This window comes from Pelophylax lessonae (genome assembly GCF_965119305.1).
Source record: "Pelophylax lessonae genome assembly, chromosome: 1".
Lineage (NCBI taxonomy): Eukaryota > Metazoa > Chordata > Amphibia > Anura > Ranidae > Pelophylax > Pelophylax lessonae.
The window spans coordinates 107,153,330-107,177,712 of NC_138768.1; the positions used below are offsets into that span (position 1 = coordinate 107,153,330).

Consider the following 24,383-nt stretch of genomic DNA (forward strand, 5'->3'; position numbering starts at 1 on the left):
CCCCTCCTTTGTGGATCTGTACACACAGAATCATGTGGACTCCAGAACTGATCACAATGTATATGGGATGTCATAAGGACATCATTACCCTTATGTGGTTCATTACTCACTGCATAAGGCCAGCTTTCAATATATTTATTTGTTATTTCACACTTGATGGTTTATATATAAACTAGTGCAATTTTATGTTTATTATATGTTTTACTCTGGTTATATCACATGGTTAGTCGCTGCAGTCACTCGCTGTATTTCTGACTTTTTACTTTAGCGCGGTTTACCATTTTAAATTGAAGGAATATAAACCTGCAAAACAGTTTTGCCTATAGTTCTACTTTAATAATTGGTCTGTGTTGCAGCATTTGGATTATCAGAACGCCTTCAATAACTACTCACAATATCTAATGCAGCTGCTGATGACCATGGCACACCATCGATTTCTATTTGCATAAATAAACACTTAGGCCCCTTTCACACTAGTGCGACTTGTCCCCTGATTTTGGACCGCAAAATCGCATGACAAGTCGTTTTCCATTATTTTCAATGAGCCCCATTCATATCAGTGCGTTTTGAAGTCGCACCGACTTCAAAGTAGTTCCTGCACTACTTTGCCACGATTTGATTGCGTTTTGAGCCATAGCCATTGCTTTCAAAATCGCGCCGCAAAATCACGGTAAAATCGCGTCGCATAAGTGTGAAAGGGGCCTAAAGATAATTTGCTAAAACTGGAGCAGCTAGAATCAGGAGCAGCTGTGCATGGCGACCAATCAGCTTCTGTCTTTATCAAAACTTAAAGCAGAATTCCACCCAAAAGGGGAAGTTTCTCTTTAAAGCGGTTGTAAACCTGAAAAAAAAAAAAACCTGCAAGACAAAGGCATAATGAGCTAGTATGCATCGCATACTATCTCATTATGTATTACTTACCTTAGAACGAAGCCCCGACACGGACCCCCGGACACCGCTGTGGGAGCTGACATGATCCCTCGGCGTCTCTTCCGGGTTCGGCGGCTCCGGCGCTGTGATTGGCCGGAGCCGCGATGATGTCACTCCCGCGCATGTGCGTGGGAGCCATTTTCCGGCAAGCTCCCGGCATGGAAAGCTGAAGGTCCGCTGAACCTTCAGAGCGCATGCGCCGCTCCCGTGAGTGGCTGCATGCAGTGCAAATATCTCCTAAACCGCGCCGGTTTAGGAGATATTAATTGTAACTACAGGTAAGCCTTATTATAGGCTTACCTGTAGTTAAAAGTTTTAAAAAGCGGGATACTACCGCTTTAAGGACTTGTTCCCCGCTCCTCTTGCACAATTGGAACTTTTAAGGAGCTTGGGGGAGGGGGTGTGCTGTGGAGCAGGGGGAGGGGGGAGTGTGGGATAGGGGGGAGGGGAGGTGTGGAGGGGGAGGGGGTATGTGCAGCAGGGGGGGGGGGCATGAGCGTGAGCAGGTACCCGATTTTGCTCCCACTTTTTTTGGTACCTGCTCCCATTTCCGTGCCAATCACTGCAGCACTTGGGAATGGAAGTTCTCCTCCCTCCCCCCTGCAGTCTGCATCCACCATTTAGGATGCCCAGCGTGACTCGCGCATGCACAGTGGGCACCTGGCTGTGAAGCTGCAAGCTGTTATAGCCGGGTGCCCATAGTGAAGATGACAGCGCCACCGAGGGAGGAGGAGGATGAAGACGGATGGGGTGAGCTCACTGCTGGACTCATGATTGGATGATAGAAATCAGCAGAGCTTCCCCTCAGTCAGTGACTGCACTTCTAAGTGCACATGCAGTGCAGTGGTTTTTCCTTTAATAAATAAACCCCCAATGTATTGGTGGGAGAGATTCCCCTGTCAGCAATGTCTGTGTTGATGGGGGAATGGTGCGAGTTTCTGTTCTGCAATCCGTGGTTGCAGAAAATAAATTTGCACGCTCTTTGGCCTGCCTAAAGGGCCGATACACAGGGGTCTAATATCGGGCGGCATCAGCCGGTTCAAACAAAAACTGGTAAACATTTGGCAAAAAAAAAGAAGATTGGCATCCGAACAGCGCTTTCTGCCAATGGCTGAGAGTGCTGACCGGAGTGTTCTGGCAGAACACAATAGCTCAGTGGGGGAGATCGCTGTACTAACATCGGATAGTTAGTACAGCGGCTCTTCCCGAGCTCCTCTGTTTTTTTTTTTTTTTGTTCAGCCCACTGGGTTGAGCGAAAAAAAAAAAGAATAGTGTGTACCAGGCTTAAGAGTGAGTGTAGGGTCGGATAAGACACTGAACAGCTGGAAGAAGTAAAGGGCAATGGCCATTCATGGCTATCAAAAAACATGTCGGCAACTGTCTGATGGGCAAAAGTCTGGTAATCCTTTTTATTTCCTTTTTCACATCTCAAGCTAACCATCCACCAACTCAACAGCATCAATGGAAATCCTAAAATACTATTCAATGTACACCATAAAGACATGAATATATGAAAGTAGAGTACAACATGTACCATCCATTGCGCAGAACCTGCATGCACCGCTCCGGAAGAGTATTATTCCCCTCTTAACAAACTGCAGCACTATTCACAACCGCTCATGTACATTTATTGTTATGATTTGTGAGTAAAAATGACATTAATATGCAGTGTAAGCTGGGTTAGGTGAACACACTGTGCTGCTGTGATCTACATAACAATTACATGGAGATTGGCTTGCTATGACTCAGTCTGGGTAGTTATCTAGAAGACGCAGTACACTAGGTTACAAGGTACAGTGTCATTCATTCTTTGTTTACAGTGCTGCAATAACTGAAATGGTTTTGTAGAAATGAGAGGCCAATTTACCATAGTGTACGGATCTATTCTATATATGAATACTGTATATGAGTGTGGATAACAGGAAAACATGTTTTTAGTGAGCACACACTGTATATTGTGGTTCTAAATGCAATGTGTAGTTGAAAATAGTTTACATTTCTAGATGCCTGTTGTACCATATTTTTATAATCTATTACATCCACAGATTTATAGATGCTTCCTCTTATCTGGCCCGCCAGGCCATTTCATGTGGCCTTCACACTTCTCCTACAACACCCCCCTCATCTCTGCCTTCCATCCTGTGTCAGCATTATGGCAGCAGATAGGAGGACTGAACTCCTCCACCAGATCCTGCGCTTCTCAGTTCAGTCTTGTAGAGGTTATTCTCTGCCACCATCTCAGCAGTTGGCATCAGAGAGGTGGACAGAACTCTTCCTACAGATCTTGCGCCTCTCTATGTATCCACAGCACCCCTTCTTCTCTGCCTCCCTTGGTCTCTGCATTCAGCAGACTATGGCAGCTAACCTCAGCCCTCCTCTGGTCTTCCTCCAGACTCTGCATCTTCGTCTTCCCAGCTCTGCCATCAGCAGTAGCACAGAGGTTAGGGGAACTCTTGACTTCTAATAGTGTGCGCACGTGTGTGTGTGTAAGTGTGGGTGGGCTGTACATATATTCTTCCACATCAAACCGGCCCTTTGTGGGCAAACATATTGCTGATGCGGCACACAATGAACTTGAGTTTGACACCCCTATTCTAGTGGTTGGCTGTTTCCCAACAATGGCTTATAGGGGTTGGTTTACTAAAGGCATATAGGCTGTTCACTATGCAAGGAAATTTCCCCCAGAGCTTAGTGAATGCGGTGAAGCTCTGCTGCCTTCAATCATCCAATTGTGTGCAAGAAAAAAAAAGTTTTTTTTTTCTTTACATATAAATGAGTACTCTACAAAAAGTAAAATTTCACCATATTCACTTAGCTATGGGGAAAATTCCTTTGCAAAGTGAACAGTCTATTTTTCTTCAGTAAATAAACCCCATAGAATATACAGTAAAACCTTGGTTTGAGAGTAACTTGGTTTAAGAGCGCTTTGCAAGACAAGCAAAATTTTCAAATAAATTTTGACTTGATATACAAGCAATGTCTTGATATACAAGTAGCCCCAAGTCACAGCTGAGTATAAAAAAGAAAAGAGGTGCCTCTAAGTGTAGCAATATGGTTACATTTAATGAAGGTACAACATTTAACAACTCACATGGTTGATGATTGGAACAGGCACATCTAAGGATGCAGGCATCCAGGCTAAAGCTGTCCACATAGACCGTCCTCCACACCACCATCTACGTCATCCCTTCCATGCTGACCCTCGCTTTCAGATCGCTTTACTGCAAGGTGGTCTTCCCGGTCAGGATTACAGACTGGCAGCCGGCGGTGCAGAAGATAGTCCCTGTGGACAGCTTTACCCCGGATGCCTGCATACTTAGATGTGCCTGTTTTATTCATCAACCATGTGAGTTGCTAAATGTTGTACCTTCATTAAATGTAACCATATTGCTACACTTAGAGGCGCCTCTCTTCTCTTTGATACTCTGTAGCTCCTGCTGGATTTTGCTTCGAATCCCCTTGTATCGCAATGCAATAATCTTTTTATATGGACTATAAACTGAAGGATTTATGAATAGATGGTTGTGGAACGAATCATCTGAGTTTCCATTATTTCTTATGGGGAAATTTGCTTTGATATAAGAGTGCTTTGGATTACAAGCATGTTTCCGGAACGAATTATGCTCTCAATCCAAGGTTTTACTGTATATAGATATACAGGTCCCTCTCAAAAAATTAGCATATTGTGATAAAGTTCATTATTTTCTGTAATGTACTGATAAACATTAGACTTTCATATATTTTAGATTCATTACACACAACTGAAGTAGTGCAAGCCTTTTATTGTTTTAATATTGATGATTTTGGCATACAGCTCATGAAAACCCAAAATTCCTATCTCAAAAAATTAGCATATTTCATCCGACCAATAAAAGAAAAGTGTTTTTAATACAAAAAAAGTCAACCTTCAAATAATTATGTTCAGTTATGCACTCAATACTTGGTCAGGAATCGTTTTGCAGAAATGACTGCTTCAATGCGGCGTGGCATGGAGGCAATCAGCCTGTGGCACTGCTGAGGTGTTATGGAGGCCCAGGATGCTTCGATAGCGGCCTTGAGCTCATCCAGAGTGTTGGGTCTTGCGTCTCTCAACTTTCTCTTCACAACATCCCACAGATTATCTATGGGGTTCAGGTCAGGAGAGTTGGCAGGCCAATTGAGCACAGTAATACCATGGTCAGTAAACCATTTACTAGTGGTTTTGGCACTGTGAGCAGGTGCCAGGTCGTGCTGAAAAATGAAATCTTCATCTCCATAAAGCTTTTCAGCAGATGGAAGCATGAAGTGCTCCAAAATCTCCTGATAGCTAGCTGCATTGACCCTGCCCTTGATAAAACACAGTGGACCAACACCAGCAGCTGACATGGCACCCCAGACCATCACTGACTGTGGGTACTTGACACTGGACTCCAGGCATTTTGGCATTTCCCTCTCCCCAGTCTTCCTCAGGGTCCGGTCACCTCTTCTCATTGTGCAGCGTTTTCTGCCACACTTTTTCCTTCCCACAGACTTCCCACTGAGGTGCCTTGATACAGCACTCTGGGAACAGCCTATTCGTTCAGAAATGTCTTTCTGTGTCTTACCCTCTTGCCTGAGGGTGTCAATGATGGCCTTCTGGACAGCAGTCAGGTCGGCAGTCTTACCCATGATTGCGGTTTTGAGTAACGAACCAGGCTGGGAGTTTTTAAAAGCCTCAGGAATCTTTTGCAGGTGTTTAGAGTCAATTAGTTGATTCAGATGATTAGGTTAATAGCTCGTTTAGAGAACCTTTTCATGATATGCTAATTTTTTGAGATAGGAATTTGGGGTTTTCATGAGCTGTATGCCAAAATCATCAATATTAAAACAATAAAAGGCTTGCACTACTTCAGTTGTGTGTAATAAATCTAAAATATATGAAAGTCTAATGTTTATCAGTACATTACAGACAATAATGAACTTTATCACAATATGCTAATTTTTTGAGAGGGACCTGTAGAGATCCTACTGTTTTTTAATTAATCAGACCTGACAGTCCTGTGGATTCCTGACAATCACACAAATATAAGACTTTTAGACATTCCATTCCATTCCAAAAATAATGGGCACCAATGTGGAGTTGTTCCATTTCCCTTGTTTTGGCTAGAATAGCCTCCACTCTTCTTGGAAGACTTTCTGCAAGATTTTTTTTCTGGGAATTTATGCCCATTTTGCAAAGAAATGTATTGTGAGATCTGGTACTGATGTTGGATGAGAAGACCTGGCTCGCAATTGGCATTCCAAATCACCCCAAAGGTGTTCAGTAGGGTTGAGGTCAGGGATTTGTGCAGTAACACTAATGAGTCATATGACACCAGGGCAAATTGGGCTCAATTTGGACATTTTCACTTAGGGGTGTACTCACTTTTGCTGCCAGTGGTTTAGATATTAATGGCTGTGTGTTGAGTTATTTTGAGGGGACAGCAAATTTACACTGTTATACAAGCTGTACACTCACTACTTTATATTGTAACAAAGTGTCATTTCTTCAGTGTTGTCACATGAAAAGATAGAATAAAATATTTATAAAAATCGGAGCGGTGTATAATAAATTTGTGAGATACTGTATAATAGGCAAATAATCCTGAAACTGATGGAAGATATTTTAGGTCACATGGTTACTATGTTGGCAGGAAAAAACACAGTCCATTTCTAATGTGGCTAATTGAAGAGATTTTTCACATGCTAAGTTTAATTTTGCAAGTCATACTGTAAGTGCGTCAAGAAGTACAAACAGATCTCATCACCTCCTAAATATTACTGAGGCATGTCCCGGCTATAATCCCCCTCTGACCTCAAAATAAAAAAACGTTTGCATAATATACAAAACCAAATTTAGGTTCCATTTAAATAGATAATGACACAAAAGATCATATCACAGGGTAACATGATTAAGACCCGGTTCACACTCATGCGAGTGCCGGGTTCGCATGTAATGTCGGAGCGCACTGCTCCGACATTACATTCAATCAGCTGTGCGGTGCGAGTTTAGCCATACAGTTTGTATGGCTAAATTCGCATCGCACCCGGTGCAAACACGCACAGGAGGCATTTTTGCAGCCGCATCAGGATCGGATCGCACAGCGGTTCACACTTGTGCGATCCCATCCTGTGCGAACTGCACGATCGCACTGCGATATGCGATCAAACTGGGGGTGTCGTTAAGATTACATTGACACCCCCAGCGGATCGCATATGGCAGTGTGAACTGCCGGGGGTGCGTGTGCGATGCGGGAACAGGCTGCGAATTCGCAGCCTTCCCGCATCGCAATAGTGTGACCCGAGCCTAATTGTGGTAATGATATAAGGCAGTGGGACGCATAACACAAGGGCTACTTCAACCAGGTTTGCCTGGCAAATTTAACTCAGTATTTAAGTCTGAAAGCTTAGAAAATGCCTATTATTAATAAGAAGAAACTGGATTATTTATTTCTAAAAGTTTCAAAAGTACTGTACACAAGATGGTTGGGAAAACACTTATATACCCTTAGCGCCGGTTCACATTACCGCAACGCTACTTGCAGGGGCGACCTCCGAGATCGCGGTGCGAGCAGCGCGCCGCGACCTCGGAGCGGCCGCCACGGACTTCATAACATTGAAGTCTATGGCGGTCGCCTCCTGGTCGCCCCAGTGTGAACCGGCACTTAGAAGTTAAGGCCAATGTATATATTTATTTCTATTACAGGTTTTTATAGAAAGGCAACAATTTACGCAGTACTTCCATATTGTACCGGACTGATCATTAGTCACTGCCTTCAAAGAGCTTCCCATCCATCCCCTATCTCACATACATACAGTGCCTTGCGAAAGTATTCGGCCCCCTTGAACTTTGCGACCTTTTGCCACATTTCAGGCTTCAAACATAAAGATATAAAACTGTCATTTTTTGTGAAGAATCAACAACAAGTGGGACACAATCATGAAGTGGAACTGAAAACTGCTGTTCACAAACGCTCTCCATCCAACCTCACTGAGCTCAAGCTGTTTTGCAAGGAGGAATGGGCAAAAACTGATAAAGACATACCACAAGCGACTTACAGCTGTAATTGCAGCAAAAGGTGGTGCTACAAAGTATTAACTTAAGGGGGCTGAATAATTTTGCACGCCCAATTTTTCAGTTTTTTATTTGTTAAAAAAGTTTGAAATATCCAATAAATTTCGTTCCACTTCATGATTGTGTCCCACTTGTTGTTGATTCTTCACAAAAAATTACAGTTTTATATCTTTATGTTTGAAGCCTGAAATGTGGCAAAAGGTCGAAAAGTTCAAGGGGGCCGAATACTTTCGCAAGGCACTGTACATACACATACAGGGGCTATTTTAGAGAGGAGCAAATTAAGCTACCAACAAGTCTTTGTAGAGTGGGATAAAACTCACACAAGACCAGGTAGAACATGCAAATTGCATGCAGATAGTATCCTGGCCAGGATTCAAAGTACCCCAGTGCTGCAAGACAGTGAAACCACTAAGCCACTGTACATAGCAGAACTATACTCTCACAAAAGCATAACTTTGTAGAGCACTAAGTAAGATAGGGTTCTCTTTTTTTTGTAAAAAAATGCAGTTTCCCCTTACTTTGTATTTGTTTTTTACTCCATGCACTCAGCACATGCTGTAGATGCCTTACATGAAGTTCCTGTGAATACAGGCATGCTTCAGCAGCAGCTAAACCTCACATTTTTTAAGAATAATGTTTTTTTTATTTTAGTACAACCACAGAAAAGTATTCCACACTCTGACTTATATACACAGTGGGGGACATAATTCAAAGTACAAACACATGCCATACAGTGGGTCCCTAACCTTCTACGATCATCAAAAACAGTATACACCAGGCCAAGTCCACAGGGTATAACACATAGAGCCCTTCGCAACACCATTGAGGTGTACAAAACAAGAGCTTTGTTGAAGATGACCTTTGGCTATAGACTAAACTTAAAGTGGTTGTAAACCCTCAAGCATCAGGGGATGCGACGCCGTGGTAAACATGGCCCTGTCCCAACTTTTTTGAGACGTGTTGCTGCCATTTATTTTAAAATTACCTTATATTTTCCTTAAAGAGGTTGTAAACCAGAAAAAATTGTTTTTTTTTGCAACCTGAAAGAGAAACACATAATGAGCTAGCATGCATCGCATACTAGCTCATTATGAAATACTTACCTTAGAACGAGACCCCGCCGTGCCGCCCACTTACCTGTATGACGGGCCACATGTCCAGTCGCCCGTCTTCCGGGATCGCGGCATCCGGACATCTGATTGGCCGGAGCCACGGTGACGTCACTCCTGCGCACGCACATGGGAGCCGACGGTCACGGCACGGGGCTCTGAAGAAACGGCACCAGCGGCCGTTCCTTCAGAGCGCATGCGCCAGTGATGTCACTGGCTGCATGTAAGGTAAATATCTCCTAAACGGTACATGTTTAGGAGATATTTACAGTACCTATAGGTAAGCCTTATCATAGGCTTACCTATTGGTACAAGTTACAGAGGAGGGTTTACTTCCTCTTTAAATTGGTACATTTTCTCATTTTAAACATTTGATATGTTTTCTATTTTCTATTGTGAATAAAATATAGGTTTATAAGATTTGCAAATCCTTGCATTCTATTTTTATGTAGATTTTAGACAGCTTCCAAACTTTTTGGAATTTGGGTTGTAAAAAAAAACCCATCCTTGAACTCTTTAAAGTAAGGTTAAGCAACTTATTCTTGAGGCTTACCCACACTAGGTGATCCATACTGTGCCTGAGCATGTTTGGTCCTCAAAGCCCAGATAATTTGACTAGTGTGATCTCTCCTGACCGTGCTGGGACACAGTTTAGCATACCATGCCCTGGCCCACTTGAAGAGCTGGGCTTGGGCATGATTAAGTTGGACTTGTGCGCAAAATTATTTTATGGCAGAAATGATGATGTAAGCATGCTCAGGACCCACACCATGTGAGTGCAGGCGAGTGAGGACATTCGTGTTGGACATGGTACAAGGCAACATGCTTATCGTGAGCATGTTCTTAACAATCTTCAAAGATTACAATGAAACCATTAAAGTCATTTCAGTTGGTTTCTAACTGCTTAAAAACACCAGCTGTGTGTTTACATTAGAGAGCTGACAGTTTGCGAAGATTCTGATCTCATAGGATAAACATGCTGCCTGTGTTGTGAACTTTGAAAATGAATTTATTCACAATGCTAACAGATACAGAGATGAATGGGGGCTGTTGGAGGGTGAATGCACACTAGGAGTAGAAGGAAATACCAGAACCTCTGGCAGAAAAAGCGGGACCAAAAAAAAAGAGTTTAGGAGGGTTTATGCTCTTCACCGCGATTCTTCTCAAAAGGACCAGAATTCCTTGGGAAGGTCCTCTTAACTGAGCTCAGGCCCATCCCCATACCCAAGGCTCCGTCCAATCCATTTGATCCATGTATCTTCCTGCTTGGTCCCAACTTCTGGCCATGCCCCCATCAGTCAAGGCTCTCCTTCCCTACAGGGGTCAAGAGGCCTTCATTTGCATTTATAAGCTTTTTTTTCAAAAACATTCCCCTCTGCTCTTTTTTCACTGTAATAAATGAACACTTGAAAACACTGAAGGCTCCTAAACACTGCATTTAGGTGTGTTTATGAGTGTTTGACCTTTTTTCCCCCTGAAAACTCCTCTCAAAAACGCAATTGTGATGTTTTTTTTTCTGCCTTTAAATTTTCCTCTTAAAATATGCCTTTAAACACCCTATAAAACTACTTAAACCTCATGCACATGGAAGTAAATAGCCATAAAATATGCCTAGAGCAGCGGTCTCTAAACTTTTGAAAAAAAAGGGCCAATTTACTGCCTTTCAAACTTTAAGAGGGCCGGACTGTTGCCAGTGGGAGTAGAACATGTCCTGGTGTCAGTGGGAGTAAACAATTCCCCATGATTGGTATTAGGGGGGTAAAAGTACCCCATGATTGGTATCAATGTGAGGAATAATTCCCCATCATTGGTGATAGTAGTAGTAATAGTGGGCAGTAATAATATTAATACCAACAATGGGCGTAATAGTGCCCCATCATTGGTTGCCGACATTGGGGGTAATAATGCCCCAAGGGCAGGATAAAAGTAAGCAAAGGGCCACATACGGTCCCCAAGCCGCAGTGTGGAGACCACTGGCCTAGAGTAAACATTTTTCCTTAAATGGGGGATTGCAGGTGGGGAGCACAGCCTGTCAGAGAAATTAATGGTTGTACGCCTCTACATGCATGCATGGGTAAATGCTGATGCAATGAAGTATTGGCATTTACACAAGTACAGGGTGTATGTACAAGCATTCTTTTCAATGGCAAACTGTATGCCCTACCTGCAGCTCAACCAGCCACAGGAAAATGCAGAGATTTTCACACTAAGCATTTGTTCTGCATTTGAAGGGACTCGTAATACCCAGAAAGTATTGAAGCCAACACTTTAGCACGACTACCAAACAATTTGCATGTTCAGAATCAGTGGTCAGTGATGACATCCTACTATACACATTTCTCCCATGACAGGTTTCCTTTAAAACTTCCAGGGAAGTACTTAGACCACTGTGTGTTTATAGGGACAATGTCATGACCAGGATTGCCTCTGAGTTTAAAACATTCTTGTTCTGGGATGTGGCTGTCAGAATTACTCAGCTACTAAGGCTAAAGGAAAAAACAAGAGGTAAGAACAATATAATCCCCTCAATTCATACTCGGCTCTTACACAGAATTAAACACCCACTATTGTCTGTCAGGTCCAGAGCCACCCAGTTTGCAAATATACTATGAATGTAGGCTGCAAAACAGATGTGTTAGTGATGTCATTAGTATATTTTTATGGACTCTTGAAGTATTTCATGGGTGTATCACTTTCAGGTCAGAGTCTTCTTCAGATAGGTGAATATACAATCTCTGCTCATGACAACATAACAATAACATCATTCAGCAGAAGCAAGAGTGAGCAAAACCAGGAAATGCAGCAAGTGTAGAACACTGTTCACACATTATTAGTCTGTTTAGGGTTCGATCGGTCCTTAACATGTCAGAAGCGGTTGGCTTTTCCTTACCATGGCTGTAACAAACGTAGTTTTATTCCAAACTTTGTAGCCACTTGGACTACCTACATCCTACTAGATACTTAATTTGACTTTATGGATAAATCAGCTTAGGCAGAATGATTTAGAAATGTTTTTAATGGCCATAGTAGAAAGAAGAAGTAGGATGTTTTATGGAAGATCCCACCACTGAGGTCCCTCAAAGACTATACACCACATACTGTATGCCAAACACAAGACCCACAGGGTGAATCCGGCACACCAGGCCTGGTCTTGTGGCCCTCACACCTAGTTTTGCAGCTGGAATGTGGAGGAACTCCATTCTGCTACCTCTGGTTCTCACCCTCCAATCCTGCTCCCCACTGTCACTTCTAAACTCAGAAGCCTGCAAGCACTCATCATGGGGCACTGGAGGGGACAGATCTCCACAATCTGCAAGGTGAGACAGAGCAGCCTACACAGGGAGGTACTAGAGCTGAATAGGTAGGAGAGAGAGATGCAAGGAAGCCAATCAGGGCCTGGGATGGGGTTGCACACTGTGCATAGAGCACCCCAAAACCCTGCACTTCTAAAATAGCATGACCATTACGAAGCTCTCAGGACATTTGATAGGCCAGAAGTGAGTTCAGATTTAATTATGTTGTAATGTATCTCCTCAGAGCAGTCTTGTCACAAAAAGAAAATATAGTTGCGTACATAAGCCTGAAACTAAAGCTGGATTTACAGTGGGTAAAATAATTATTTGATCCCCTATAGATTTTGTAAGTCTGCCCACTTACAAAGAAATTAAAGGTCTATAATTTTTATCATAGGTGTATTTTAAATGATAGAGACGGAATATCAACCAAAAATCCAGAAAAAAATACATAAAAATACATAAAACAAATTCTATAAATTAGGTTGCAGTTCAGTTAGTACAATACGTGTTTGATCCCCAAGCAAAACATGACATGGCCTGTACCTTTAGCAGAGAAACAACTCCTAAGGGTCATAGTCAGCATTTTTCTTCCTCCAAACATGGCGAGTCGAGTTAATGCCAAAGAGCTAAATTTTGGCCTCATCTGACCACAGCACTTTCTCCCAGTCCTGCTCGGAATCATTTAGATGTTCATTGGCATGACTGTATATGTGCCTTCTTGAGGAGGGGGACTCACTGTGTTTGGAGGAAGAAAAATGCTGACTATGACCCTAAGAACACCATCCCTACAGTCAAGCACGGAGGTGAAAACATTATGATTTGAGGCTGTTTCTCTGCTAAAGGTACAGACCGACTTTGCCGAATTGAGAGGCCAATGGATGGTGGGGCATGGATGGGTCTTTCAGCATGACAATGACCCAAAACATACCTCCAAGGCAACAAAGGAGTGGCTCAAGAAGAAGTGCATTAAGGTTATGGAGTGGCCTAGCCAGTCTCCAGACCTTAATCCTATAGAAAATTTTGGAGGGAGCTGAAACTTCGAGTTGCCAAGTGACAGCCAAGAAACCTCAAGGATTTAGAGAAGATCTGTAAAGAAGAGTGGACCAAAATCCCTCCTGAGAGGTTTGCAAACCTGGTCACCAGCTACAAGAAACCTCTTACCTCTGTGCTTGCCAACAAGGGTTTCTCCACCAAGTACTAAGTCATGATTTGCTTGGGGATCAAATACTTTTTTTTATTCACTGAACTGCAACTCAACATTTGTATCATGTGTTTTTTTTTTGGATTTTTGGTTGACATTCTGTCTCTATCATTTAAAATACACCCATGATCAACATTATAGACCCGTCATTTCTTTGTAAGTGGGCAAACTTACAAAATCTGCAGGGGATCAAATAATTATTTTCCTCACTGTACATGTAGAGCTTTTGTTTGTTATACCAGCAGGATTGTGGATGGTGTATATGCCTCACCTTGAATTCTCACCTACACATGATGAGGGGCTCCAAGATTTATTACTGATGTGATAAACAGACTTTTTGTTTTTTCGAAATAAAAATAAGTCATGTTCTGGGTGTTGGAGCTTGGAGGCATAGTAGAGCTTTGGGTGGGGTAAAGCTCAGATTCCTCTGATGTCCATGCCAGAGCTTGTGTCTCAGCTGTGCACAAGCCTTTAGGTCAGAGCAGCTGCAATTGTTGCTTTTTTTTTTTTTGGTTTGGTGGAAACATACTTTGGAAGTTGTCTGGACTTCTGGTGTGTTTCTCCAACATTAAGGAGGAAAAGACTGCCTCCAGGTGAGCCTGCTCCCTGCTTATATATTGCTATATATGTCTCAAAGCTGGGAACAGAGATAGTTTTAAGTTAAATTCCACACTTACTGTATCAGAGTTGCCTTCATGTGGCAATGTGGCATCCACATGTATTTGCACATGTATGCAACAAAATCCTCTGTTTTTAATCTAAATAGTTGAAACAGATTAGTATAAGGTTTCATTCCTGGTTAGGTTGAAAGTGTGCTGGGAACCCCCCCCCCCCCTCCCTACACACACAATTTTCTCCTGTAACTCTCTCAGTGTTCTAAGGAGAAAAGTTGCAGAGTCTGTATCCCTTTAGAAGTATACAAAGGCATGTGCACAGGGTATGCCAGCTGTGCCTGGACACACCCTAAGCGTATTAGCATTATCGATCTGTGTGCTAGCAGGAAGATGGGAAAGACCTCCGTCTTACCGGCTCTGCTATAAGAGAAGTGTTTATATCAGGCATGTCCAACCTGCGGCCTGGAACTGCCCCCTGACAATTTTTTTTTTTTTTGCTGGGGAGGAAGGAAGTCGAGTCGGGGGCACGGCCACAGAGGCAGCCTTGGAGGGGATCATCCACTAGTTGTGTAAATTAGTGCTGGGGGTGGGGGGGGGGCGCGGTGGAACGTGTTTTATTACTTATATATCTTAACGAATAGTATATATTTTATATGCGGCCGAGAAAATTTCTCTACACTCAATGTGGACCAGAGAAGCCAAAAGGTTGGACACCCATGGTTTATATACTTCTTTCCTTGTGCTAGCAGGGAGATCAATGTCCTGGGGTCGTAGACCATCGGTCACCATATTACAAGGAATTTTACAGAAAATTACAGTGACTACAGATTAAAAAAGAAAGGTAATTGTAAATAATATTAAATCGCAATATGGTTTATGGAGCAATTGTATACGCAATATACACAATTGCATATATATATATATATATATATATATATATATATATATATATATATTTTTTTTTTTTTTTTTCCCCCAAAAAACGTGAAGTTACTTTTAAAGCATGTCTTTCACTATTCATTAGTTACCGGGGCAGGACTGTGAGGATGGTGTGCTGGGGTGTTATTTTAAAAATCTGCTTTGAAAGGGCAGTAAATTCACAGATTGATTAAGGAGCACACAACTGAAAACAAAGAAAAGAGGAATTTTACATTTAATACAAAATTATTTAAAGAATAATTCTAGGGGGAAAAAAATGTCCTATGCATGGGTTAACTGCTCGTTTTTGTCTAGGGGTGAGGAGAAAGAAGATAAACTCACCAAATCCGCTGATCTCCCAAACGCAAGACCGATCCCTGCAATTTCTGCCCTCCGGCACGCTAGCGGTCTTGTGAATGGACTGTTCCTGACATCATCACGCCCATTGACTGGCTCTGGACATGAGGACAGCAGGAACAGTCCACCGCTCAACGTGGGGGAGCGATGTTTTCCGGAGGATTGAAGGATCAGTTAAGTATTGCCTTTCGTGCACCCTAGACAAAACAAGCAGTTAACCCATACAGTGTTCTGCTTTAAATGGTAAATGTATTTTTTCATTATCAATATATTTTAAGACAATAAGTCTGTGTTTATGGGATCTATGAATGTTTTCACACATCTTTTACCCAGTATTTACATTGTTTCCAATTGCATACAAATGGAAAATTGTGTGATTGCTGAATGAAGGTTGTGTGCACTTCCCACAGGTTTACACAGGCAGTTTGCAAATGATTGCACCTGCACTACGCCACAAAGCATTGTACCTTTGTGATGGAGGTTCATTTGCTTCTATCCTATTCTGTGCAACAAGTGTTCTTGTACTACGCACAATCACATTCCATAAAACACTAAATGAGTGGCCCTCCCTTTTATTGTTTTGTTTATTCATCAGGATACATTGATCTTCATGCATGTAAAGATTTAGGCTACGTTCACATCTTGGCGTTGCTATTTACAGGCGTTTTTTCAGGCGTTTTTATGGGTGTTTTTGTGCAGGCGTTTTTAGGTTGACTAGTAACCAATGGAAAAAATTCAAAATGCCTTTAATCTGCCCAAAAAGAAGTTCATGTACTTTTTTGAGCGTTGGGCATTTTGCTTAAAATGTCAAAACAATCAGATGTGAACAGGGGCTATTGAAATGAATAGGATTTGTCTTGTTGAGCGTTTTTTGAGCTGATCCTAGAGCAGAAAAACTCCCCAAAAACGCCCCAAAACGCCTACATGTGAACGTAGCCTTAGAAGGAATTTCAGTATAATCAACATGATGTATTGCTCCTCTGGAAAATACTTCTTTGTTGGTACAATGTTCAGTAAAAAGAAACAGAAAGTTGCATGAATCCTGTGTGAAAACATTTAAACATAGTTGCCAGTTCTGCCCCTGGTGGTAACATCAAATAAACAACCCAATCTACTATAATTTATTTAGCTTTAGAAATACACATGCAGTATATTCCCTAAAAAAAGCAATGAAAAAATGCCAAAGTAATTGCAGCAGATCAACATTACAGACCTATGTCATTATTAGTTAGTTAGTCAGTAATAAATAATTGTATAATAGGATAAATTATCTATACAGTGTACTGACATGGGTCCAATTGTTATGATGAAAAAACAAAAAGCGATGAGAATGAAAATCTTAATGGGTAATGGGGGTAATGATACATGGAAATGAGTGCATTGAAAAGACTCAAGCAATGTTATGGGTGTGGCAAACAGCAGCCAGAGAGACTTTGATGCACAAAGGCCAAAGCTAATTGGCATAATTTGAATGAGGTCACAGGAATGTGGACAACAGATGAGATGAAGGAGTACTAAATAATGTGAGTGGGGTACATGGGAATTTGTACCATATGTTGACTGAACAACTGTGATATCATCACACAAGATATCATTTTTGGCCCCTTGTGGAATTCAACTGATTCCAAATTTAACACATAGTACGCGCCAATTGCATTTTTTTAAACATATAAATAGTTTCAGTGAAAAAAACTGATATTAGGGTGCACCCATGCCTATTACACTGACCATAAATAATCCAAAGCAAAGGGTTGGGGTGTCCTGGGTTAACCTGGGGGGGGGGGGTGATAATCACTAATGACATCATTAAAATACAAACTGCTTTTATCCATTGGGCAAATCACACAATGATGGATTTAAGCACTATCCCATCTATTGTACTCAGGAAGATAGCTGCTCATGTGTCCATAGGCACTTGTAGAAGAATTTGAATCACCTTCATAATGTGGCTCAAAAGTGATATGGCCCAGAAACATTTAAAGCACAACTCGGGGCAAATAAAGAAAATCATCCCTTGCAGTGGTGGTTTGCTTTTACGTCAAGGGCCAATAGTTGGTTTTGTCAATGAGAGAAGAGAAACAGTTTTACTTAACTGAACCCTTTGTTCTCCAGGCAGGCGGCGCTCCCCCACAATCTGGCAGTGGACTTTCCCTCAGTGTCCCCAAGTCCAGAACAGGGCTATGGATCCTGCTCTGGTCTTTGTGATGTCAGAACCCTAGACCGGTGGAGCGTAGGGGGGGGGGGGTACAGGACACCCAAAGGGGATCGGACTAGCTGAAGGAATGAGCGGAGGATTGACTGAGTAAATGTATTTTGTATCAACACAAACATAAGCATTTCGTTCTTGCAGTGCAGGCACAGCCACACTGCGAAGGATAACTTTTTATTTGCCCTAAGTTGGGTTTAAACAAAATAAATGTAAATAAAGAACCTATATGAGATGGCTAACGCACACCTGCCCTCAAATAGTTTAGCTCTGGTCTTTCAGTCTAATTTTTAGAGACTCATTAAAGAATGGCTTGTTACCACTAGAATGGAGCAAGGCCAATGTGGTACCTAAATTTAAAAAGGGATCAAAGTCTTAACCAAATAACTACAGATTTGTTAGTTTGGCTTTTGTAGTCAGGAAGAAATTTGAGAGTTTGATAAATGACCATATAGAAGAGTTTATGCTAGAAAACTAAGTTCATAAGTGCGCAGAATGGTACACATCGGTAAACGCGGGCAGCGGAATAGACACTTTTTTTTTTTAATTTAAATTCTTGAATTATTAAATAAAAATAGTACAGAGGTCACAATTAGTGTTGAGCGAACACGGACTGTATTATTCGTGTTCGTACCGAATAATTGGATTTTTTGTACCCGAACACGGACACGGACACTTTACTGTATGTTCGGGTAAAAATCCGTGTTCGGTCGTTTTATTTCCGGGTTTTGCATGCTTTGGCGCTCTTTTCATGGCGGGCTTTCAACAGCCAATCAACAATCGTTTAACTGGTGTGCCTTAAGCCATCCCAGCCATGCCTGCAAATGTCTTAGTAGCTGTGATTGGCCGTCTGAAGCATTATGACCAAGTCTTTATAAGTTCGAGGCAGCCGCAGCAGCGTCATTCTGCTGCTTAGCTAAGGGACAGAGCACACATCAATGTGCTGGCTGCTGATTAGGGAAAGATAGGCAGGAAAAAACCATTTGTGTCCGGATAGAATTGAGGGACAGGTCGGAGTGTTTAGGCAGGGCGAGTTGTAGGCATTTTAGGGATAGAGTCTGCTGAATTATAGGGTCAGTGTCTTCTACAAACTACAATCGATATTGCTGTGTGGGGGGTGGGGTGAATCTGCACTCAATCCTGATCTACGATCTCTTCTCAATCCTGTTAGGGACAGAGTCTGCTGAATTTTAGGGAAACTGTGTTCTACAAACTACAATCGATATTGCTGTGTGGTGTGGGATTGGAGATAGGCAGGTGTCAGTGATCCACATCCATTTTTCTGTGTGTGAGCTGCAGTGAACACAATCTTTTTGGGCTGCAGTGAACACAATCTTTTTGGGCTGCAGTGAACACAATCTTTTTGGGCTGCAGTGAACACAATCTTTTTGGGGTGCAGTGAACAAAATCTTTTTGGGGTGCAGTGAACACAATCCTTTTTGGTGTGCAGTGAACACAATCTTTGTGGGGTGCAGTGAACAAAATCCTTTGTGGGGTGCAGTGAACACAATCTTTTTGGGGTGCAGTGAACAAAATCCTTTTTGGGGTGCAGTGAACAACATCCTTTTTGGGGTGCAGTGAACACAATCTTTTTGGGGTGCAGTGAACAAAATCCTTTGTGGGGTGCAGTGAACACAATCTTTTTGGGGTGCAGTGAACACAATCTTTTTGGGGTGGAGTGAACAACATCCTTTTTGGGGTGCAGTGAACAAAATCCTTTTTGGGGTGCAGTGAACAAAATCATTTTTGGGGTGCAGTGAACACAATCTTTTTGGGGTGCAGTGAACACAATCTTTGTGGGGTGCAGTGAACACAATCTTTTTGGGGTGGAGTGAACAACATCCTTTTTGGGGTGCAGTGAACAACATCCTTTTTGGGGTGCAGTGAACACAATCTTTTTGGGGTGCAGTGAACACAATCTTTGTGGGGTACAGTGAACAGAATCTTTGTGGGGTGCAGCGAACACAATCTTTGGGGGGTACAGTGAACACAATCTTTTTGGGGTGCAGTGAACACAATCTTTGTGGGGTGCAGTGAACACAATCTTTTTGGGGTGGAGTGAACAAAATCATTTTTGGGGTGCAGTGAACAACATCCTTTTTGGGGTGCAGTGATCAAAATCCTTTTTGGGGTGCAGTGAACACAATCTTTTTGGGGTGCAGTGAACAAAATCCTTTGTGGGGTGCAGTGAACAGAATCTTTGTGGGGTGCATCGAACACAATCTTTGGGGGGGTACAGTGAACACAATCTTTTTGGGGTGCAGTGAACACAATCTTTGTGGGGTACAGTGAACAGAATCTTTGTGGGGTGCAGTGAACACAATCTTTGGGGGGTACAGTGAACACAATCTTTTTGGGGTGCAGTGAACACAATCTTTGGGGGGTACAGTGAACACAATCTTTTTGGGGTGCAGTGAACACAATCTTTGTGGGGTGCAGTGAACACAATCTTTGGGGGGGTACAGTGAACACAATCTTTTTGGGGTGCAGTGAACAACATCCTTTTAGGGTGCAGTGAACACAATCTTTGTGGGGTGCAGTGAACAACATCCTTTTAGGGTGCAGTGAACACAATCTTTGTGGGGTACAGTGAACAGAATCTTTGTGGGGTGCAGTGAACACAATCTTTGGGGGGTACAGTGAACACAATCTTTGTGAGGTGCAGTGAACACAATCTTTGTGGGGTGCAGTGAACACAATCATTGTGGGGTGCAGTGAACTCAATCTTTGTGGGGTACAGTGAACACAATCTCATACTTCTGAAGATTTGAGGGTGCTGCCTGTTCCATACTCCCCCTACTCCTCATCTAGCCTTTTAGGGGTACAAACAATAGTAATTGGGGCCTAGTGTGGTTGTGTACGTGTGATATACATACACTTTTTTTGGATCATATTTTCTATTCCGCTATTTAATCAAAAACCTTTGGGGATCAGTTAAATTGGGGGATAGTCTGTGTTGGTACGTGTGAGAGAGATCCACCTTTCCAAGTTGTTGGGGTTCATCTCATACTTCTGAAGGTTTGAGGGTGCTGCCTGTTCCATACTCCCCCTACTCCTAGCCTTTTAGGGGTACAAACAATAGTAATTGGGGCCCAGTGTGGTTGTGTACGTGTGATATACATACACTTTTTTTGGATCATATTTTCTATTCCGCTATTTAATCAAAAACCTTTGGGGATCAGTTAAATTGGGGGATAGTCTGTGTTGGTACGTGTGAGAGAGATCCACCTTTCCAAGTTGTTGGGGTTCATCTCATACTTCTGAAGGTTTGAGGGTGCTGCCTGTTCCATACTCCCCCTACTCCTCATCTAGCCTTTTAGGGGTACAAACAATAGTAATTGGGGCCTAGTGTGGTTGTGTACGTGTGATATACATACACTTTTTTTGGATCATATTTTCTATTCCGCTATTTAATCAAAAACCTTTGGGGATCAGTTAAATTGGGGGATAGTCTGTGTTGGTACGTGTGAGAGAGATCCACCTTTCCAAGTTGTTGGGGTTCATCTCATACTTCTGAAGGTTTGAGGGTGCTGCCTGTTCCATACTCCCCCTACTCCTCATCTAGCCTTTTAGGGGTACAAACAATAGTAATTGGGGCCTAGTGTGGTTGTGTACGTGTGATATACATACACTTTTTTTGGATCATATTTTCTATTCCGCTATTTAATCAAAAACCTTTGGGGATCAGTTAAATTGGGGGATAGTCTGTGTTGGTACGTGTGAGAGAGATCCACCTTTCCAAGTTTTTGGGGTTCATCTCATACTTCTGAAGATTTGAGGGTGCTGCCTGTTCCATACCCCCCCTACTCCTCATCTAGCCTTTTAGGGGTACAAACAATAGTAATTGGGGCCTAGTGTGGTTGTGTACGTGTGATATACATACAGTTTTTTTGGATCATATTTTCTATTCCGCTATTTAATCAAAAACCTTTGGGGATCAGTTAAATTGGGGGATAGTCTGTGTTGGTACGTGTGAGAGAGATCCACCTTTCCAAGTTGTTGGGGTTCATCTCATACTTCTGAAGGTTTGAGGGTGCTGCCTGTTCCATACTCCCCCTACTCCTCATCTAGCCTTTTAGGGGTACAAACAATAGTAATTGGGGCCTAGTGTGGTTGTGTACGTGTGATATACATACACTTTTTTTGGATCATATTTTCTATTCCGCTATTTAATCAAAAACCTTTGGGGATCAGTTAAATTGGGGGATAGTCTGTGTTGGTACGTGTGAGAGAGATCCACCTTTCCAAGTTTTTGGGGTTCATCTCATACTTCTGAAGATTTGAGGGTGCTGCATGTTCCATACTCCTCTTCCTCATCCTCCCTTTAGGGTAGGAAAAAATTTAATCGGGCCTAGTCTGTGTTTGTACGTGTGAGATACACAGTTTTTTATCCTATTCCGCTATTCAATACACACCCTTTTGGTGTAAAAAACATTAAATTGCGGCATAGTTTGCATATTTGACATTTGCATATATTGTGCCTTGTTGCGCTGTTTTGGGTACTCCACCAACATGGCCAGTGGCAATGACGCCATTCTCAGCTTAACTATCCCACTTCTATGCCTCCTTGAAAAAACAATTTGGGCGATGATGGAAGAGGATGTGGCACAGGATGAGGAGGAGGAGGAGGAGGATGAAGAGGTAACATTTCAAAGGCTTTCAGGGCAGTCATTCGCAAGGGGCTCCGAGGGTGGGTTCCTGCACACACAAACGCCAGGGACACAATTGTCCAGCAGGGGCACAGTTCTGGAGGATGAGGAGGATGAGGAGGAGGAGGAGCTGGAGGAGGAGATGGAACCATGTTCACAGCAGGGTGGCACCCAGGCCAGCTCATGGCCATCACTGGTGCGTGGCTGGGGGGATACAGAGGACACGGACGATACACCTCCCACAGAGGACAGCCTTTCGTCGCCTCTGGGCAGCCTGGCACACATGAGCGATTACATGCTGCAGTGTCTCCACAACGACCGCCGAGTTGCCCACATTCTAACTTGTGCTGATTACTGGGTGGCCACGCTGCTGGATCCCCGTTACAAGGACAACGTACCGTCCTTAATTCACTCACTGGAGCGCGATCGCAAGATGCGCGAGTACAAGCGCACGCTGGTAGACGCCATGCTGCTGGCATTCCCATCTGACAGCGGGGCCACAGTGGAAGCACAAGGCAGAGGAGGAGGAGGAGGAGGTCGCCAACGCAACCAGGGCACCGCCAGCACCTCAGAAGGCAGGGTTAGCATGGCCGAAATGTGGAAAAGCTTTGTCAGCACGCCACAACAAACAGCAGCACCAGCAGCTCAGATGGAACGTCTTAGCAGGAGGCAGCATTTTACCAACATGGTGGAGCAGTATGTGTGCACACGCCTACATGTAGTGAATGACGGGTCTGCCCCCTTCAACTTCTGGGTCTCCAAATTGGGCACATGGCCTGAGCTTGCCCTTTACGCCTTGGAGGTGCTGGCGTGCCCTGCAGCCAGTGTATTATCTGAACGGGTATTTAGCACGGCTGGGGGCGTTATAACAGACAAGCGCAGCCGCCTGTCCAGAGACAATGTGGACAAGCTCACGTTCATTAAAATGAACCAGGCATGGATCCCACGGGACTTTTCCGTACCTTATGCAGAATAGCAATGGATACCGACCTTACCCACCCATTGTTCCATTTTTGCTCTTTCTCACTCTTTTGGGGTGTACCCTCATTTAAAATTTTTGAAAAGAAGCAGTGTTGGCTACCTCGTCCTCCTCCTCAGGGCCAGATTAATGTAGGGGCTATTGGAGCTGCAGCTCCAGGCCCCTACCTTTTATATAGGCCCCGGGTTGGCCATATTCACTGTTACCGCTCTTCTGTCACTTGTAAACACAGAAGTCTGGCTTCTATGCTCGCTTCCCCAGGCAGCACCCTCAGAACCTCCCCACACAGCGTGAAGGCCGGACAAGGAGGGACAGTTGGCGATGCATGGATGTGTTTATGGGCTTCAGAGACAGCATCCCATGTTGAATTAGGCATGCATGGCTGCACCCTTCCTCCTCTGGGTGCATGGCAAGGCACGGCCCTTAAGGCCCTTCAAAATCCTCAGCACCAAGCCCATGATGCTGTTAATCCGGCCCTGGTCCTCCTCCACCGCCGCTTCCACCTACACCGCCCATAGGTGTGCGCAGCCTATTGCATTAAGGTGTGCACCCCAAAGTTGAAATACACATGCATGTGTTTGCCAGCAGGGAGAGTAATGTATCGGGGCCATGTACCTGTAGGCAAGGAGAAATAGAGCAGAGCAGGTCCCAGGGAGATCTTTCCCATCTCCTCACTGGCAATGCTATGTGCCCTAGGTGATTAGGGTGTGCCCAGGCACACCCAGCACACCCTGTGCGCACGCCTATGTCACCGCCACATCCACCACCACCTCAACCTCCCTCCTACTCCATATGGGCCTCGTCCTTCAGAGATGAAGAAGAACATTGTTTTATTTTTCTGTTTTTTTTTGTTGTTTTAAGTTATTTCCCTATCCACATTTGTTTGCAGAGCACTTGCCATGCTCTTAATTACGTTTTGCTGCCATTTGCAGCACTCTAGCCCTTTCCTTTGGTGTTTTAGAGCCATTTTAGTGCCTTAAAGTTCGGGTCCCCATTGACTTCAATGGGGTTCGGTGTCCGGGAAAAGTTCGGTAAAAGTCCGGGACACG

General features: G+C 43.3%; 1 protein-coding gene across 6 annotated transcripts in view; it reads right to left on the reverse strand.

Annotated features, from left to right (window-relative positions):
- Nucleotides 1–24,383, reverse strand: part of PDE4D (phosphodiesterase 4D) — a gene marked incomplete at its 5' end in the record, with an annotated part of 2,078,604 nt that overhangs the window by 143,201 nt on the left and 1,911,020 nt on the right. The window lies entirely within an intron of this gene.